Source organism: Marmota flaviventris, chromosome 14, assembly GCF_047511675.1.
Source record: "Marmota flaviventris isolate mMarFla1 chromosome 14, mMarFla1.hap1, whole genome shotgun sequence".
In the NCBI taxonomy this organism is placed as follows: Eukaryota; Metazoa; Chordata; class Mammalia; order Rodentia; family Sciuridae; genus Marmota; species Marmota flaviventris.
The window spans coordinates 35,747,792-35,769,417 of record NC_092511.1 but is presented as its reverse complement, the minus strand read 5'-3'; the positions used below and the strand labels follow the sequence as shown (position 1 = coordinate 35,769,417).

At 38.6% G+C, this 21,626-nt stretch overlaps 1 long non-coding RNA gene across 1 annotated transcript in view; it reads right to left on the bottom strand.

The window, feature by feature from the left end:
• Nucleotides 1-708: 708 nt before the first annotated feature.
• The window catches only part of LOC139701787 (uncharacterized), a 40,197-nt gene continuing 19,279 nt past the window's right edge, over nt 709-21,626 (bottom strand). Inside the window, exon 4 of the long non-coding RNA XR_011704338.1 lies at nt 709-2,576. This is a non-coding gene — a long non-coding RNA (uncharacterized lncRNA). The remainder of the gene's footprint in view (nt 2,577-21,626) is intronic.

Sequence of the window (21,626 nt, the reverse complement as noted above, 5' to 3'; positions counted from 1 at the left end):
GAGAGGAGAGCATTGGAGGGTTTTCCCACTGAAAAGACACAGCCCTGGCAGATACTCCTGTTTAAACTGATTTTTCCTCAGGGCTTGGGACTTCATTTAACCCCTATAAGACTCTCAGAGGCAGGCACTATTATTATTCCTATTTTATGGAGGAAAATACACTTAGAGGAAGTTACTTGTTGGCCAAACATTGAAACTAGTCTCATTCTCAAATTGTCCGTCCATCCAACTTTCCTTCCTTCCTTCCTTCTGCTTCTTCTCCACCTTCTTTTTTTTTTTTTTTTTTTTTTCCAGTGCCAGGGATGGAACTCAGGGCCTCTCCCACACCAGGCACCACTTTACCACTGAGCTGCACCTCTGATCCTAAAGCTGTGCCCTTAACCACTGTGTCTTACTGATTCGCATGAAGCCAGTCTGCATGATTTAGGTATGTATTCACAAAAGGGATATTTGATGACATATGTTTAGTGCACATCACTGGAGTTAGTAGCCATCCCACATGGCTGTTCCCAGCACTCCTACAGTCAGCAGTGGCCAGGGCTTTGTGAGTCTCTGGCTTTGGAGAGTCAGGCCCACTCAGCTTCTGTGCCTTTCCGCAGCCCTTTAGCCAAATAGCAGGGGCCAGCCGGCATGTGCTCTCGGTCACAGAGCTCCAAGATTGTCATGGGCAGCTGCACCTGGCCCTGGGCTTGCAGCCTGTGTGGGCGCTGGCTGGTGTTGGGGCTCTCACTGTTCCAGAAATGATTAATACCCTGATACCATCTTGATGGCTTTAGGAGACACCCCTCTGTGGACTGGGATGCTACTGGTTGATATAAAATTATATATTTTTTTCCAATCTATTTCATGGCGGCAGTAATTCAGACAAGAAAATATCTTCGTCTTCTGCTGAAGCTTGATGCTGCTTAGAAAGGGGGAAAAATCACAGAGTATCATGTAGAGACTTTTTTAGGGAATTTAATACATTAGTAACTGGGAGCTCAGAAAATGATACATTTTCTAAATTTCTGATATGGAACAAATGGCTTTCACTCCATCCTGAACAACAACAACAAAAGGCTAAAAGCCACGCAGCCCAAAGGAAGTATGGCAAGACAGAACACAGCCAGGGGAAGGCTTGAAAATATTACAGTGGTCTTCTATTTTGCTCTCAGAAACAGCTCTACTTATTAGTTTCCTGGAGCAATTAACCCATGATTGTTGCTGTGTGTTCTGGAAGAACAGAATGTAGATCTTGAAGCCATCCATGCTAATTTATTAGACTGTGTTATATCTTGTTCCTTCCACATTTACAACATTCTTAAGTCATTTTGTTGCTTACAAGAGCATATCAAAGAGGCAGCTTTTTAGAAGAAAAAGATCTGCCACTACTGTGGGCTGTCTTGTCTCCCATGACATCTTGTCTTCTCTTTGTCACACGCGATGAGCAATATCCATTGGGAATGGTAACATTTTAAGAAATCCCTGAAGCTTCTGATCTTGCAGCAAATGCAGAATTCACAATACTCTAAGCTAGCTAGTTACCCATTCACCAGCAGAAGGCTGTGGTCTGATATAAATGGTCAGTAAGTAGCTGGTTGCTAGTGGATAGAAGTTTCTTAGTTCTTGAAGGCATTTGGTGACAAGAATACTGCAATAGGAGAACTAAACTTGAGCGTTTACTGTAAACCTTTGTGCAACCTTATTTTTATCAAAATTGTACAGGTCCATAGTTTAAAATTAAGAAATGCAATTCTTTAAGCCTTAAACTCCCTTTTCCTATCTCTTAGAAGCCACAGTTTCAAATTTTTAGCAACTACTTCAGTTGTTCACTCCCATCTATCTAAATAATATGCTTATGCTATTATTTCTAGATTTTCCAATTTTAGACACTCTCTATTAACTTGTGACTGAAGATGAGGAGTTGGCCTTCCCACACCTCTTCCTGTCACCCCTTCAGGTGGGTGCTCCCTGCCACCAAGCACTTTCCTGCCCCCATGCTCTCAACATAGTTATATGATCAATTTGCAGAAGGTCAGTATCTACTGTTTATATTATTATGACTGTGAAAATATTATTTACCTGGGAACTATATGTATTCTATGAATATATGACTTCCTTGTATTTACTTTCTTTGCTTTCAGTGAGTTAATACTGGTCTTTCCACTAGTATGGCAACATGTAAATCAATGGATGTGTAACTGATATGATTCTGCAACCTGTATACGGGGTAAAAATGGGAGTTCATAACCCACTTGAATCAAAGTGTGAAATATGATATATCAAGAACTATGTAATGTTTTGAACAACCAACAATAAAAAATTAAAAAAAAGAAAGGACAAATGTAGGAAAATGTTAACAACAAAAAAAAGAAATTGATATTGGGATATTCAAGGGACTGAGACTCAATGAGCTTGAAGCGACTGAACTGGAACTCAGGTAAGAATTGGTCTCAGCCCTTAATGATGACACTGCTTCAGGATGGGGAAGTAGAATTGCCTTCAGTTACTATCAGTGGTGAGTTTGTGGGTTGAGCAGAGGGCATCACTATTTACAACATTTGGAAATTTGCTTCCTCTTGATCTCCTTCCAGTTGCTGAAATAAAAAATAATGTCAAATATTAAAAAAAATACTGGTCTTTCTTCTGTATAGTTTTCTATATACTTATCAGCAATCCACCCTTAAACATTATAAATCTCTCAAGATGCTCAAGATATTAGGAATTGTATTCAATTTCCTTTTTTCCTATACTCTTGCTTCAATCTGGACTGGTTATTCCTTATGGACAGTTATTATTATTATTCTTTATGCACAGTTATTATTCTGGGATCTTTCCTATGATTGCTCTGGTGATTCTTTCAGCTTTTCTCTTATATTAACTTCCCTATTTCTGGCATCCAGTGTCTCCTCTTTCATAGTTTACTCCTTCAGAAGCATTATGGTAAAAAAGATAAGGGGAAGGTGAACTCTTGTATGGATGAAGATGTCATTATTCTACACTTATGCTTAATTGATAGTTTGGCTAGGTATAGAATTGTAGAGTAGAAATAATTTTCCTCCAACTTTTCAAAGCATTTTTCTATTCTCAGGGTTATATACTGATGCTGAAAATATTAAATCAGTAAAACCGTGTCAGTGACTATCATAATGGTAAGAACTGGAAGAAAGCTGAAGGGTAGGAGATCACCACTTAATAAAAGTATATACTAATTACAACAATAGAAACAGGAGCATTAAATTACCTTCTTAGAACTTCCTTGCTCCATGACTTTCAATCTCCCTCACCTTCTGCCTGAGATCAAGTTCAGGCTCCTCTAAGTAGCCCTCAAAGTTCCTACTCACCTTATGTCTTAGCATCCCTACTGTAGTTCAGTTTGCATAAACTGCTCTGTTTTCCCCTTTTCCAATCAGGAATTCTCTCCTCTAAAAGATTCTCTCTTAAAGCAAATTCTACACATTTTTTGAAGCCCATTTCAAAGCACATCTTCTCTATGAGACTTGGGAATGCTAATGTGCCATCCATTCTGGACTGACTCACTCAACTTTTCCTCTCCCTCCTTAGAGCTAGAGATATTAGAAAGGTGAAAATTGGATTTTTGAAATTTTCTTGCAACTAGGGTTTTGGATTTGAATTGAGTCTAACTGGATACATGCATAGCAGATTTGAAACTGAATTGAATTAGCTTAGAGTTTGGGATTGTGTTATTCACCACAGTATCTGAAGAAGAAGATAAAAGGGTAAAGTCCAAACTAGAAGAGAGTTCCCCTCCAATCCCTTAGGAAACCAGCGTGTTCCCCCTCATTTGGGAGAACCTGGATCTTCCTCCCTTGATCACTTAATACAGGTTTGCTGAATAAAGAATTAATGATCTCTACTAGAGATTTCAAGGACTGAAGTCCTCAGTTAACTTCACCCATACATAAAACCAAAAAGAAAAGAAGAAAAAGTGGAGAAAACAAAAAGAAAGTTCCAATAAACTGATCTTGTCCTGGGGGACTCAGAGTCATCACCCTCACTGGCAACCAAGAGGTAGGTGACAGAAGTAGGGGGTGATGGTTCATTAGCACTGGACAGCCCATCTACAGAGGCCTCTGCCCAGTCCTGCCTGGCTGTGGGCACTTGGTTTTCTTCATCAACCACAACAGTGGCATTTCTGCTGGCCAGAGAAGGTGCTCTCTGCAGGTCAGGCAGCCCTGGTCATCACTGAGGAACAAGGACCCGGGGCTGGGGTTGTGACTCAGTGGCAGAGAGCTTGCCTAGCACACGTGAGGCACTGGGTTTTGGTTTTCAGCACAGTATATAAATAAATCAAATAAAGGTCCATTGACAACTAAAAAAAAATTAAGTTAGAAAAAAATTAAAAAAAAAAGAATAAAGACCCATAGCTCTGAACTGACAGGTCAAGCAGAGAGTAGAGAGAGGCCTAACCCTAAAGAGGTGAAAAGAGGACAGAACACCAGCCTCCTTGATAGGAACCTCTCCCATAGTCTTTGAGTTCCTTGAATCTGCAGTATTGCCTTCTCCTCTGAGCCCAAATAAAAACCTGTGAAGCAGGAGTTTCTCTCTCCTCAAAACCCCCTCACTCTATCAGGCATCAAATTCATTTCCCACTTGCAAATATCACAAGAATATCACTCTATAAGAACATTTGTGTATTCTCCCAAACCGAGCTCTGTGAAGTCCCTCATTGTTCTCCAGAGAATTCATGCATGTATGCCCTTGTGTCACTTGTGACACAGAGAAGACTCCTTTGAGAGCAATTGACAGACAGGTCAAGGACAACATGTTTCCTAGTCAGACGAGTTCATCTTACAGCTTGTTCTCAAGGAGGTCTTTCCAATATGGTATAAATCTAAACACCACTCTGAATTCTATTTGTATGAAGGCAACACACATATGATCAGTAGGAAAATAAATGGTTCAAAACTAGATCATAAAATAATCACCAACAAGGTGCTCACCACAAATCACAGGGAACTAGAAGGAACAGTGGAAATCAGAAGAATCAGAGGCAATAACTAAGTTACATTAAGACTTGCTCCTATGATGGAAGTTCTGCTGTGTGTGAGGCATTTCCAAGTCCATTGCCTTATTTAATTCACAACTTCCAGGTATATACCATCAAGCCCATTTTACAGAGAAGGGAACTGAGAGTCAGAAAAGTAAAGGTATTTGTCCAAGGCCACATTGCTGGTATCTGGATTTGGACCCAAACTACGATTCCAAATCCTGAGCTCAGTTTTAGTTTTTATCTATTCGAGAATACAGATGGTGAGAACCAGGGAAGGAGCTGGGAGAGGCAGAGTATCCATTTTTTGTTTTTAGGATGGGCACCAAGGGGAAAGGTAAATAGATGGAAATGGTTTGTCCTGAGGGAGTTTCCCAAGATTTGTGAGCCACTCTTTCCTATAGGGACAGAGATGGAAGTAGGATAAGCAGAAGTGCCCCGGAGCCAGGGGAAATCGTATGTATTTCTCAAGAAGTCTTTGATCCTAGAAGACATTCTCCTCAGTCTGGAAGAGTTTAAGGGAGGCTTCCAGAAATTCAGAGGTGGAGTAAGGGGTGCACTCTTCCCCCACCCCCTGCTCATCCAAAGTACCTCCATCACAATTGGTTAAGGTACACTGGCCTTTCCCATACCAGAGAGTTCAAGCCAGGCATGGTAGCACACAACTGTAATTCCATGTACTAGGATGGCTGAGCAGGAGGATCACAAATTTGAGGCTGACCTGGGCAATTTAGCAAGACCCTATCCTATCTCAAAATGAAAAGAGCTGGGGGAGAGCTCAGTGGTAGAGCACTTGCCTGGCATTCATGAGGCCCTGTGTTCAGCCCCTAGAACTGCAAGAAAGGAAAAAATGTCCCCAAACCAATCTGGCACTGTACAACTTTGAATCAGGTATCTCATCAGGATTTTTGTCATTTATTCACATATTTATTTACCTAAGAGTATTTTTAAATTTTCAGTGAAGTACTGAAGTCTGTTCTTAGCTTTGTAACTCCTAAAAGAAAAGTTTCTCATTCTTCTTTGAAAAGTTTGCCACTGCTAGGGATAGTATGCACACCTGTAATACCAGCAACTCAGGAGGCTGAGGCAGGAGGATCACAAGTTCAAGGATTTATGGAATTATGGATTTATTTTACACATGCAGAAAGTAAATGGAAACATAAGTTTTTCATGGGATCTCTTTTAGTAGAGATCAAACTGGAGTTATTGGTTGTCCTAAAACCATTAGGAATAGTAGGCATCTTACTTTGGAACCCCATCCCTCATCATAAGCTTATACCCACACAAAGTATATATACATGTGTTTAGAATATGAATATTTAAAAAAAATATTTTTTATACTTTTGAAATTATTCATCTAAGAGTAATTCATTTAAGTTGTGATTGATCATTATCTTCTGGCAATATACCCAGGAAATTTGGGAAGGGGCAAAATCTAATATACAAATAATTATCAAATATAATATTTTTACAAATAGTAATTTTAACAATGATGAACGACAAAAAGTGACATGTTAAAGATATTTAATCTAGCAAATACTAATTTTGATTTTGTGGTTTTCTTTTAGAATCAAGGGCCAATAAATAGGTTTTACAAACTGGGCATGGTGGGGGCACACCTGTAATCCCAGCAGCTCAGGAAGCTGAGGCAAGAGGATCGAAGGTTCAAAGCCAGCCTCAGCAACTTAGCAAGACCCTAAGCAACTCAGTGATACCCTGTCTCTAAATAAAATATTAAAAAAGGTTAGGGATGTGGCTCAGTGATAAAGTGCCCCTTGGTTCAATCCCTGGTACCAAAAAAAAAAGTTGATATCTGATTGTTGAAAAGAAAACATACAGATCCTAGGATTTTTTTTTCCAGGTGCCACTGGATAAAAAGGACCTGGATTTGGTGTAAAAAACAAAAATAGGAGGACTGTGCTAATATACATATGTATAATCAAAGCTTGCTGTACTGGTTTTTCCTTCCTCCACTGAGAACACTGTACAAGGCAGGAAGCACAAGAAGTCTGACAGGTATTGATTTCCACCAGAACTGGGCTCCACCTCATGTTCCTGGGATCGCTGAGGCTGGGGTGACACTCAGAATCAGGGCAATGGGTTTGGAGGCCCGGGCAGGCAGGCTCGTCAAAGTGAGGACCCTACAACCAAGTGTTGCCTGTCATTGCCAACAAGATTATGGTTACCACCAAGGCGACTGGGGTCTGTTCTCCCCACAGGTGGCCCGCTACTCCCCACCAGTTTTGGTCCCTACTGCAATCCAACTAGTAGTGTCTTCTAGACACTAAATCTTGGATGTATCTCAGTAACCCTTGCCAGCAGAAATATTTTATATTTAGAATAGCCCAACCTTTCTCCCATGAAATTATGGTCAAAACAGATGCCCCCCCTACTAATCTGTATGTACCTTCAGGAAGACAATAAGGCTGCATGGCAAATTGTCTCAAAATCCTTTGCATGTACCATTTTCCCAGGGAGAAACAAGAGAGGGAGAAGGCTGTGTCCTGAGGTCCAGGCTACTGTGTGAGCCAGCCTGGGACTTGGCTGTGACTGAGGAATAGGGTGATGTGAGCTGATATAGAGAGAAACAGGGATCACAGTCTCTACCCTGAGGGGATTGTGTGTTAGGTGCAATGACTGGACACCCCTACTGAGATAAGAAGTCCTGGTTTGTGTGATGGCCATGGAAAATCAGAGAGGAGAGGATGGAGACTCCGTGGGAAAGATGGTGATTGAACCAGGCAGGGACTGTACCCCCTCTTTCCTGCCCCAGGCTGTTTACCTGCCCGGTTGAATCACTCAGCTTCTCCAAATTCCTGTCTTGTTATGGCCTCTTTCCTCTCTTCCCCACCCCAGAAATATTGGCAGGCTGCTTTAGCCATTTGTGTTTCTTTACATTATCAAGGCCAGAGGTATATCTTCTCTGATAGATAATGGCCCTCAGTTAAGACTAGCAAAAGCTATTTTGCTTGATGTATTAGCGTCCTATTTTAGAATAATCCTATTCCCTTGATTCTTTAGTATTTACAATTTTTCTAAGTACCGATTATATTTTCTAAGTCAAAGTGGGGTAAAATTAGTGCATTGTATCCTGTTGTTGCTGCCTTCTGGAGTAGTCAGTCTTACATATTTGAACAATACCACCCGGGTGTAATTTTAAAAGGTAAGAGCTCAATTCTTTAAAAAACACTTAGATGGGCAGTGTGAGCTCTCTCTGAGGATTCTCACATTAGGAGTGCTTTACATATATCACACAAAAGGAAAATGCATTCTGAGGGGATCGGGGCTCATCTGAGCTGAGAGCCAGACCTGATGAATTGTGGCAAATGGGCCCATTTCTGCCAGCTGCACACTGTCGGCCGGGTGACATTGGAGGCTGTCTTCATTAATGGGCTTTTGATTTGGGGAACCAAAAAGACCCTGGACATCCTTACTGGTGGAAGGACTGTAAAAGGTCAGGCCCAATCACAGATAGTAGCCCTCCCCAGGGTTCCCAGCTGATCCAGATTATGCATTTACAATGCAGTTCCTGTCAACCTGGAACAGCCCTGGCTTTGGACCTCACTGCTGGATGAGCTAAAACTCCTAGGATAAAGATTTCAGGAAGTGCTGGTGAGTAGCAGCCCTAGGGGTTCTGGTGGGTCAGTACAGGGAGAAAAGAGTATGAGCTGGAATAGTCAGGGAAGGCTTCCTGGAGGAGTGGGACTTCAGTAGGACCTGAAAGGGTGGCTGAGATTTAGATGGGCAGAGCAGAAAACAGAAAGAGAACTTGACCATGAGCCACGAGCCAGGTGTGCTCTGATCCCAAGCATGGCCTCCACTTGGTCATGAGAGACCACCCCTTTGGGAAGTTCTTAGCTGCCAGCCCCTTGCCTGTTGGCCACACTTGTCCCTTCACTGAATTTCATCCAAGGGGCATAGACTCTGTCACGCTCCCTGAAAAAATTTTAAAGTAAAAAAAAAAAAAATACATCAAAGCACAGGAGATTATATAATGAATGCCCATGTGCCTGTAATCCTGAAGAGGGAAAATATTTTATCCTATTTATTCAGTTGTGTATATAATAAGATAAATTTTATGGATAATCAATCTCCCCAGTCCTGGCCTTCTCATTAGCCACCAATAATGAATTTGGTTTGTATCCAGTTAATGTTTTTATATGCTTTAATTGTGTGCGTGTGTGTGTGTGTGCGCGTGCATGTGTTATTGACCTAATCAAAGGTGATTTCCCTTTATTTTTTACTACAAGCCTCTGACTTTAAAAATGTGGAATTAGCTGAGTGGAGATGGTAGAATGGAGAAGGCTGGGAACAAATGGCCCTCATTGTTCCTAAGGACACAGACCACAAGTCTATTGGGGCTGTCATTGGAAGATATTCAGAATCTTGGTGTATGTGTTGACTATTTACTGCTTTCTACAAGATATAAATGGGTAAAGGCATTCCTAAGGCAAAGGGAAGCTGAATGTCACCCACCTCCCCAGTCTTGGCCTGACAAATGGGTCTTTGCCCTCAAGACTGTTTATAATTGCCTTAAGACAGAGGCCAGGGCTGGGGATGTCACTCAGTGGTAGAGCACTTGTCTCGAATGGGTGAAGCCCTGGGTTCCATTTCCCAGTATCACAATAAATAAATAAATAAACAAATAAATAAATAAGGCCAATAGATTGAAGGACATGCATTTGCATGTGGGACCTAGAACTGTGGCAGCCACGTGGTGACCAAGGTAAGAGTTAGGCTAAGGAAATTTGTGAATGAACATATGGATAAACCTAAGTCCTGGAGGATGTATTTAAACTGGTGAACTCAATACCTTGAACTTGCCCTACTTTTGGATTTCTGATTATGTTGAGATAAATAATCCCTTTATCAATGAAGCCATTTTCAGCTTGGAATCCTCCCCCTACACTCTCAGTACTAGGGATTGAACTCACAGGCCTTAACACCGAGCTATATCCCCAGTCCTTATTTTATATTTTGAGACAGGGTCTCCCTAAGTTTCCCAAGCTGACCTTGAACTTGCAATCCTCCTGCCTGAGCCTCCAGCACAGCTGAGATCACAGGCATGTGCCACAGCTCCTGGTGAGCTTGGGTTTCTTTTACTTGCATTTAAAAGATCTTAATTGATAGGGTATCCACAAATAATTGTATCATAAACATAAACAGTATCATATTGTTTTGTGTCTTTAAATTTTGTTTGGATGAAGGCAGGTGATTTGTGATGTTCTGCTATTCTTTTTCTGCTACATTTTCTATCCATGTTGATACCTTTAAAAATAGTCTATTCATTTTAACCCTGTACAGTAGTTTGTTGAACTAACATAGCACAAGTTAGTCCTTTTCTTCTTATTGGACATTACAAATAATGCTTCATGAACGTTCTTGTACCCTCTCCTTGAAGAAATGTGAGTGTTTTCCTAGGTAAAAGGTGGATCTGCTGAGGCCCAGGAGCTTCACATTTTGCTGGATATTGCCAAGTTGAGTGCTTATATCAGTCTGCATTCCCACCAGCATGTGTGAGAGTCTCTATTTCCCCATATCCTTTCCAACAGTCAGAATTTATTTTCTGCCAATGTTAGGTGTGTGAAATGATCCCTCATTGTGATTTTAATTAGTCCTGCCTTGATTAGAGTGAGTCTGAGCCTTTTAAACTATGTTTTTTAGGCACTACCAGTTTCTTCCTACCTGAATCATAAACTTTTCTACTTGGTTGTTTGCAATTCTTCGTTCTGATTGATAATCTTTTGATTGTTACGATGTAAATACCTTTCCCCGTCTACTGTGAGACTTAGTTTTGTTTATGGTGTCTTTAATGCCACAAAATGTATTTTTAAGGCTTTTCTTTACAATTTCTTCGTGTGTGTGTGTGTGTTTTTAAAAAATTACTCCCTGTCTTGAGGTCATAAATGTGTTTTCTTACACTTTCTTCAAATAGTTTTAAAATTTTTTTGTTTTATTTTTAATTAATAAACCTTATTTTGGGGAGCAGTTTAAAGCCCATGGCAAAACTGAGCAGAATGTACAGAGATGGTTGCTTTGGCATTCTAGCTAAAACATCAGAGCCATATCCAAGTTTGTCTAGGTTTTCTCTTATGTAATTTTTAAAAAATATTTATTTTTTAGTTGTAGTTGGGCACAATTTTTAAAGAATTTTATACTTTGTATTTTAATTCAGGTCAGCAATTAATTTTGAGTTAATTTTTGTTTTTTTTATGTTATTATTATTATTATTTTGTAATCCTGAGGATTGAACCGAAGGCCTTGAAACTTACTAGCCAAACGCTCTACCACTGAGCTACATCCCCAGTCCTTTGAGTTAATTTCTGTGAAAGGTTTATTAAGTCCATGTTTAGATTTTCTTTTTGCATGTGGATGTCCAGTTAGCCCATCACCACTTGTTGAAAAAAAAAATCTTTTCTTCAATATACTGTCTTTGCACTTTTGTCAAAGATTAGTTGATTATACTTTTGTGAGTATATTTCTGGTCTATTATGTTCTATTGACCTTTTTATCTTTTTTTCATAAGTTTTGCATTGTCTTGGTTATTGTAGCTGTATAGTAAATCTTGAAGTTAGATATTGTTGGTCCTCTGTTCTCTCAAGAATGATTTTGAAGGGGCTGGGGTGTGGCTCAGTGGTAGAGTGCTTGCCTGGCATGTGTGAGGCACAAGGTTCAATTCTTAGAACCACATATAAAAAAATAAAATAAAGGTCCATTGACAACTAAAAATATATTTTAAAAAAATAATGAATTTGACTCTTCTGGGCCTTTTGCCCAGAAAGAAAGCACCTTCAAAGTTATCCACAAGATACTTTGTTGGGATTTTGATTGGGATTGTATCAAATCTACAAGTCAAGTTGGGAAATTAAGATTCTGGCATTTCTTGGATAAAGAAAATGTGGTAAATATAGACAATGGACTATTATTCAGCATTGAAAGAGAATAAAATTATGGCATTTGCTGGTAAATTTATGGAGTTGGAGAATATAATGCCAATCCCCAAAAAACCAAATGCCGCTTTGTTTTCTCTGACATAACAATGTTGATTCATTATGGGGTTGGGGGCAGGGAGCATGGGAGGATTAGAAGAACACTAGATAGGGCAAAGTGGTGGGAGGGGAAGGGAGGGGACAAGGGGTAGGATAGGAAACGGTGGAATGAGACAGACATCATTACCCTAAGTATATGTATGAAGACATGAATGGTGTAACTCTACTTTGTGTACAACCAGAGATATGAAAAATTGTGCTCTATATGTGTAATATGAATTGTAATGCATTCTGCTGTCATATGTAACAAAATAGAATAAATTTTAAAAGATTCTGACATTTCTATCTATGAACATGAAATGTTTCTTCTTTAATTTTTCGTTTATATTTTTATTAGAATTAATAGTTCTCTTCATTAGAGATCTTATGCATGTTTTGTTAAATGTATTCTTACATATGTCATTTTTAGGGGGTGATAAAGTAAATGGGAATTTTTAAATTTTTGACTGGCAATTGACCCCAGGAGTGCTTTATCACTGAGCTGCATCCCCAGTCCTTTTTCTTCGTTGAGACAGGGTCTTGCTAAGTTGCTGAAGGTGGCCTCAAACCTGCAGTTCTCCTCCCGCCGCCTCCCAAGTCATTGGGATTACAAATGTAATATTGCAGAGTAATATGTGTTTAATTTCAAATTAAAATTCCACTTGTTTGTTGTAGATATACAGGGAAGCAATTGACATTCTCATAATAATTTTTAACATGTAATCTTGCTGTAATCACTTATTAGTTCCACAAATTTCTTTTACTTTTTGTGGTACTGGAAATCAAACCCAGGGTCTCATGGAGACAAGGCAAGTGCTCTCCCACTGAGCCACATGCCTGGTCTCTGGCATTTTAAAAAAGTGATTCTTTTGGATTTTCTACATAGACAATCATACACATGCAAACACAGTTTTATTTCTTCCTTTCCCATCTGGATACATTTTCTTTTCTTTTCTTGACTTATTGTGTTATTAGGACTTTTCAGTTGATGTTGAAGAACTGTGGTGAGAGGGTGCTTTGTTACTGATCTCAACAGGAAAACTTCAAGTGTCTTATCATGGAGTATTGGCCTCTTTATCATTATGCAATGCCCCTGTTAACTTTCCTCGCTCTCAAGTCTATTTTGCCTGAAATTAATATAGCTACATCTGCTTTTTCCCCTCCTTGGTACTGATGATTGAATCCAGAGGTGCTAGAATTCAGGGGCGCTCAAGCACTGAGTTACATCCCCAGCCCTTCTTATTTTTTTACTTGAGACAGAGTCTCACTAAGTCCCCAACACTGACCTTGAATTTGCAGTCTTCCTGCATTGCTGGGATTACAGGCTGTGCCACCGCACCCAGCATTACTTTCTTTTGATTATTGTGAACTCCATCCATTTACTCTTCATCAATATGCACCACTTTATATTTAAAGTAGATTTCTTATAGACAACATGTAATTGGGTCTTATTAAGATCCACTTTGGCAATCTGTCTTTTAATTGGTGTGTTTGGACCATTGACCCTCAGAGTGATTATTGATATGGTAAAATTATGTGTTACTCAGTTGTATGAGTTGCCTTTCTTCCTTGGTCCTTTTTTGTCTTCCATACTTTTCTGCCTTTTGTGGTTTTGAGCATTTTATGTGATTACATTTTCTTCCCTTTCTTAGGATATTGATTATAGTTCTTGTTTTACTTTCTTAGTGGTTGCCCTAGAATTTACAATGTACATTTACAACTAATTCAAGCCCAATTTCAAATGACACTTCACGGATAGTGCAAATACTTGAAAATAACAAAAATAACCTTAATTCTTCCCTTCTGTCCCTTGTATCAATGCTGTCTGTCATTTATTTTTGTCCACACCAATCCAGCAATCTGTCATTTATTTCACTTTATACAAATGCATACATAAGATATGTGGATTCACAAGTTAATATGATTGAATACATTGCTATTATTATTTTAAACAAACTATTGTTTTATCCCTTGGGCTTCTTTGAAGGTTTCTTTTTCCCTAAAATTTGAATGTTCTATGCCTAGATGTAGGGTCTTTTTTGTTTATTGGTTTTGCTCTGTTTTGCTCTGAGGGCTCTTATCCTGCTTTATTTCTGAGCTTCCTGGATCTGTAGTTTGGCAACTGACATTAAATTTGGTGAAAATTCTCAGTCACTATTGCTTCAAATATTGTTTCTGTCCCATTCTTTCTCCTTCCGGTATTCCCATTGTGTGTATTAGTTCTTGAAGAATCTGGGTTTTTGTTTGTTTTTAAATTTTGTTCCCTTTGTCTTTCGGTTTTGGAAGTTTGTATTCTCGTAGCCCCAAGCTGAGCGAGTCTTTCCTCAGCTGTGTCTCCTCTGCTGATAATAAGGCCATCCAAGGCATTCTGCATTTCTGATACAATGTTTTTGATCACTAGGACTGATTTATTTTTTCTTAGGATTTTCATTTTCTGTTTACATTATCCGTGTATTCTTGCATCTTATCTACTTTTTTTCGTGAAAGCCTTTAGCTTGCCAGTCATAGATTTTCTTTTTTTTTAAATCCTCATCTGAAAAATACAACACTCCTGCAACATCTGACTCTGATTCTCATGCTGTTCAGTCTCTTCACATTCTGGGTTTTTGTTTATTTGGGTTTTTTTGTTTGTTTGTTTTTTGTTTTTTTGCCTTTTAGTATGCCTGCAATATTTATTTATTTATTTTTTAAAGGATGTGGTGAATGAGCCCTTAGTCATGTGGTGGGAAGGTCTGGAGGAGGGGAAGTGTTCTCCAGATCTGTGACTACTCCCAGTCTTTGGGTGAGTCTGATCCCTTGCACTGAGCACTTCTCTGTTGCTTCTCAGTTTTTCCCTCCCCTAAATGGGACAGAGGGCTGCCTTGGGAGGAAGTTGTGTGTTCCTATTCCCTGATGTGGGACACTGGAGGGGACTGAATTTGGGAATTTCTCTTCACCCAGGTAGTTTGGGCTCTGATAAGAATTCCCCCAGGTAAACAGCTTTTTGAGGACAGGTCCTGGCTAGAAGAACAGCATGGTCTGGTATAATCCAAGCTGGTTTCCTCCCCCCTACACCACCACCACCCCCAACCCCTGCCAGAGGTGCTGGAGGATTTCTCTCTGAAATCCACTAAGGACCTGGTGGAACTTCCATGGATAAACCTGAGAACTAAGAGCACCCTCCTATGACTGGGATCTCTCTCAAGCTTGTCCACACTGGGCCTCCAGCCACCTGTCAGTACAGTTCAGGTCACGATTCCCACGGAGGTTTTTCCTCAAGTAAGTTGTGATTCTCTGTATTCACCTGTCTGTCTGTCTCTGAAATTTTGGAGGCAGTGACTGCCCCATACCTCTCTTCTTTGAAGAATCTCAGAAGCTGTCATTTTTTTTAGTTTGTTCAGCTTTTTACCTGATGTTAGAACAGAGTGAAGACTTCCAAGCTCCTAACATGCTGGTTTGGAAACCAGATGTCTGAAGTTTTATTTTTTCATATTTATCCTTTTACTAAGTTTAGAGTTTAATTTTGTGGGTGATGTAATACAGACATCAAATTTTATTCTATTTTTATGTGGTTAGCCATGTGGTACAATAACAGTTTTTGAATGACCTTCACTTATTTTCCAGTGCTACCTCTGAATTATATCAAGAGCCTACCCATATTTGAGCCTGTTTCTGAGCTTCCGTTTTATTCTATTTTTCTTTTTATCATACTGCCTTAATTGCTATATTTTGATAATAACTGTTCTAGGTTAATATGCTGGCAATCAATTTACTGAAAGCCTTTTTCCCCCCACTTTAACAGCTTTGTTGAGTTTTATAATTTATATGTCATAAAATTCACCCATTGCAAGTGTACAACTCAATGGTTTTAGTAAATTTATAGACTTGCACAGTCACCACAAATCAGTTCTTGAACATCTTCATCATTGAATAAACTTCCTTCATGCGCTTTTGTAGTTAATCCCCATTCCTCTTGCCAGCCCCCCCCCCCCCCCAGTCCTAGGCAATCATTGATCTGCTCTTTGTCTCTATAAATTGGTCTTCTCTGTACAAATCTTACATATGGAATTGCACAATATGTAATATTTTGCATCTATGAAAGCCAATTTGCAAGCCAGTTCATCTAATGTCTAATTTAGCAAACTTACCATATTTACTAACTAATCAAAAAATTTTAAGAAATAGCTTTCCTAAATATATTAAAGTATTAAATATTCTTCTTGAGGCTATATTCATAAATATATATCATATTTATATTTTAAATTAAAATTTTCTTGGCATCATTTGAACACATTTAATTTGCCAAAAGTTATAAACATGCTCATGTATATATTTGATCTTGCATATATTACTTGTAAGAATATGTGAATGGGGCTGGGATTGTGGCTCAGTGGTAGAGTGCTCACCTAGCACATGAGAGGCCCTACGTTTGAACCTCAGCACCACATAAAAACAAATAAACAAAATAAAGGTATTGTGTCCAACCACAGCTAAAAAATAAATATTAAAAAAAAGAATATGTGGATGGCCAGGCATGATGTTGCATGCCTATAATCCCAGCCACTCTGGAGGCTGAGGCAGGAGGATGACAAGTTCAAAGTCGGCTTCAGCAACAGCAAACACTAAGCAACTCAGTGAGACCCTGTCTCTAAATAAAATACAAAATAGGGCTGGGGATGTGGCTCAATGGTTGAGTGCCCCTGAGTTCAATCCCTGGTATCGAAAGAAGAAAGAAAAAGAATATGTGAAGACTGTCATATATATGAAGTCATTATATTCATGAAGAGTATATCTTTGAAATACATAGTCTTGAATATCCCTTAACTATATTTATTGTGCTGTATATATTACATTCTTGCTTAGAATTCTAACTAAAGGATAACTAACAGTTAAGAGTATTTCTTGAAAAGACATTTATGGATACCAGCATATCATAAATTCTGTGAATCTGTCAGTCATTTGTGAAATTAATCCCTCAGCAAATTGACTTTTAGGAAATTGGCTTTTGACAAACTGGTCATTTATTGAATTGGCCATTTGACAAACTGATGTTTGGTGAATGTGGCCAACCTCATAATATGTCTTGATAGCTTATGGGGAAAATCCTTTATCATTCTTGTTTTTTAGATTTATCTAGGTTACTTATGCATTTATACCTATGAATCTCAGAATCAGATTAAATGTTAAGAAAAATCCTATTGGAATTACAAGGACTATAAATTCTTGACTAATAATGTTGTTATTTGTGTCCAGAAGTGCCAGTAATTTTGTATGTTGGTACTGTACCCAGCAGCTTTGCCAAATGCTCTGATTAGTTCCAAGACTTTGGTTTTGGGATTTTCTACGTAGATAATTATGTTGTCTACAAATATTATTTTTTTCTTCCTTTTTTTTTTTTTTGCTAGTGTTATTGCCTTCTCTAGAATCCCCAGTATAATGTTCTACAAGAGAATCCATGTCTTGCTCTTCATTTCAAAAAATCCTGCTAAAATTTAAGCATTAAGTAAGATAGATATCACTATAGATTTTTTGATGATACTGTTTATCGGATTAAAAGAGGTTCCTTCTATTTCTAGTTAGATAGAAGCACATTGTTTCCTTTCGCTTATATAAGAATATTACATTTCGTTAGATATGTTCTGCATCTACTGAGATAATCATGTTTTTTCTCCTTTAATAAGTGGCCAATTACACTGATACATCTTCTCCTAATGAGCAATGCTTAGACCCCTGGGATAAGTCCTTGATCAGGACGTATTACAGGTTTAAAGCAATGCTGAATTAATTTGATTGAGTACATTATATCTGTGTTCCTGGAAAACATTCTCATATGATTTTCTGCTATTCTACTACCTTTGTTTCAGGCTAAACTAACTTTAAACAATAAGTAAGCTAGTTTTCTCCTATTTCTTATTCTTCAATATAGTTCGTTTTGATGGTAAACTTAATAAGTATTGATCTAATTAATTTAACAATGATGATAGGTCCCTCCAAATGATTGGTTTTCCTTGAGTCTGTTTGGATAGTTTTCTATTTACCTAAATTTTCAAATGTAATGGCATAAAGTTGTCTATAGATTATTTTATGGCTTTAAAACTTATATTATATCCATAAATATGTCCCCTTTTTCCACCCAATATTATTATTTATATATTCTATTTTCTTCTTAATATGTTAATTTGATAGAAGTTTACTAAAATATTCCACTGTGATTTTTGGTTTATTTTATTTTTTATTTTTTGGCAGTAATGGGGATTGAACCCAGAGGCACTCTACCACTGAGCTATATCCCCAGCCATTTTTATTTTTTATTTTGACATAGGGTCTCACTAAGTTTCCCAGGCTGGCCTTGAATTTATGATCCTCCTGCTTCAGCCCACAGTAACTTCCCCAGTACCAGGAATTACAGGGATGGGCCACCATGCCCAGCTTGAATTTATTTTTTCTTATAATTATCAGTGTTTAGCTTTACATATATTGAGGCCATGTTATTAAGCACATAGAATTCTATGATCATTATACAAATTAAGCACCTCTAATCCCCAAATCCAAAATCTGATGTGCTTCAAAATTCAAAAAATTTTTAAATTTTGACATAAAAGCCACAAATGGAAAATTCTATACCTGACAGTTAGTCAAAACATGGTACACCAAAATTATTGCATAAATTTGACTTCAGTTTATATGTATATGGTATATATGAAACATAAATGAATTTCATTCTTAGACTTGGCTCCCATCCCCAAGATAGATTTTTATGTATATGCAAATATTCCAAATTCTTTAAAAAATCTGAAATCTGAGATACTTCTGGTTCCAAATATTTCAGAGAAGGGTTTTCCACCTGTACCCTAGTGGAAGTTGTTCTTTCCATTATGCAATGCTGCACATCATCTTTATGCTTCCTGCCTTAGATTTCATTTTGTCTCCAGGCGTGGTGGCACAGGCCTGTAATCCCAGCAGCAACAGAGGCAGGAGGGTCGTGAGTTCAAAGCCAGCCTCAGCAAAAGTGAGGCCATACACAACTCAGTGAGACTTTGACTCTAAATAAAATCTAAAATAGGGCTGGGGAAGGGGCTCAGTGGTTGAGAGCCCCTGCATTCAATCCGTGGTACCCCCCACAAATTTTGTCTGATACAGTGATTTTGACTAATATCTGCCATGTATACTTTTTGACATCCATTGGGTTTCAATATATCCCTATTTTTTTATTTGGGCTGTACCTAGGCAACATATGCTTGGATTTAAAAAATCTAATGGGATAGACTTGAACTTTTTATAGCTGAGTTTAGATTATTCATGATATTACTTACATGTGAAAGTGATTTCTGTAGTGGGTTTTTTTTTTTCCCATGTGTTTCCTTGTCTTCTTTTTCTGCTTCTTTTCTGTTTGTTAGATTGATGACATTCTGTTTGTTAGATTGATGACACTTTCTTTATCCTGACTTCTTTTTTTTTTCCCCTGCTAATTTGGATACTGCCTATTTTTATGATTTTAATGGTTACCCACAAATTTTACAATTTCATTATGAAGTATTTAATATATATGGATAGTTGTACAACATAATGATACACTCATTGATGTAATTATTCATAATAATTGCACGTCAACATTTGGTCATATTTGCCTCAGATTTCTTCTAAATAAACAAAATATAACAAAGCAGTTAAAAACCTGGTGAAACCCTCTCTAGTTCCACCTCCAGCAACCATGAATCTGAATTTGTCATTTATCATTTTCATCCACATGACATATGCATGTCTCTATGACTAATATATTGTGTTTCTTTGTGGTTTTAAAACATTTTGCTGGGTGCACTGACACGTACCTGTAATCTCAGAGGCTCAGGAGGTTGAGGCAGGAGGATTGGGAGTTCAAAGCCAGCCTTAGAAACTTAGCAAGGCCCTAAGCAACTCAGGGAAACCCTGTCTCAAAATAAAAAAAAGGGTGTGGCTCAGTAGTTTAGTACCCAGGATTCAATCCCCAGTACCAAAAAAAAAAAAAAAAATCTTACATAGGGCATGTAGCTCAGGATAGAGCATTTGGGGAGTATGCACAAGGCCCTGGATTCAACCCCCAGTACCACAGAAAATTTAAATGATTTTTAAAAATTGTATATAAATGATAGATGTGTAATTCTGGCTTTTTTTTTTTTTTTTGCTTATTGAGATATATTTATCTTTGCACAGGTGGCTCTAGTTCATATCTCTGTGTGTGTGTGTGTGTGTGTGTGTGTGTGTGTGGTGATGGAGATGGAACCCAGGGCGTTATCCAAGGCAAGTATTCCACCACTGAGATACACCCCCAGGCCCCTTTTTAAATTTTTTTTATTTTGAAGCCAGGTGTAGTGGCACACGCCTGTAGTCGTAGCAACTCGGGAGTTGGAAGAATTCAAGGATAGCCTCAGCAACTCAGTGAGACCCTGTCTCAAAATTTAAGAATTTAAAAAAGGACTGGGGATGAGCCTCAGTGGTAAAGCACCCTTGGATTCAATCCCCAGACTCTCCCCACCAAAAAATCTTGCTAAATTGCCCAAGCTGTTTTTAAACTTGTGGTCTTTCTCCCTCAGTCTCCCAAGTACCTGAGATTACAGGTGTGTGCCACCACAACAGACCTCTAATTCATATATTTAATTGCTATATAGTATTCATTCAATAAACATGCCACAACCTATTCTCTGTTATTCTATGTTGATGGTTGTTTCTAATTTTTCACTGTCACAGTGCTGTTTTTTTGAGGGGGGTGGTATTAGGAATTGAACCCAGGGGCATTTAACAACTGAACCATCTCCCCAGCCGTATTTATTTATTTATTTAGGGTACTGGGGATTGAACTCAGGGACACTCAACCACTGAGCCACATTCCCAGCCCTATTTTGTATGTTATTTAGAGACAGGGTCTCACTGAGTTGCTTAGTGGCTCATCACTGCTGAGGCTGGCTTTGAACTTGCAATCCTCCTGCCTCAGCCTCTCAAGTGGCTGGGATTATAGATGGGCATAAGTGCTGTTGGAATAAGCTTTCATGTGTAGAGATCCTGGTGTGAATGTCTGAGAGTTCTTTACAATATCTACTTCAAAGTGGAATGCTTCTGCCCTAGAACAGGTGCAATTTCAACTTCATTAGATAATTGTAAAATGGCTCTACACAGTGGTAGTGCTAATTTACTTATATTTGGTATATTTTTCAGGCTCCTTTGCATTTCGCCGTCCCAGATAAGATCTAGTTCTGCCAATAACATGCCCTTGTGTGAAATTTGGAAGGAGAGTGAGGTGGAGGCCATGCTTCACCTGGATTTGTGAGCTGGCACATTGTGGTGGCATTGTGTTCTGTGGGACCCTGGGCCTGGTCCCTTGTCTCCTGGGTACATGGCATTCATTTTGTTGGTACAAATCATATCAGAAGCTTCCTAGTCACAGTGGCTCCATATCATATAAGAGGCACCAGCTTTATCCGTTTGGTGGCCCAATTCAAGGTGGTTTTGGGAACTACTTCTGAAATCTCAACCTAGAGTCTGGTTTGTGAGGACAGTGGTTCACTGAGCTATTTAATAAACGATATGAACCTACTTTCTGTTAAAGTTGCTAGTTTTCTGCAGTGCCCTAACCAATAGATTAATTATTTTTATGG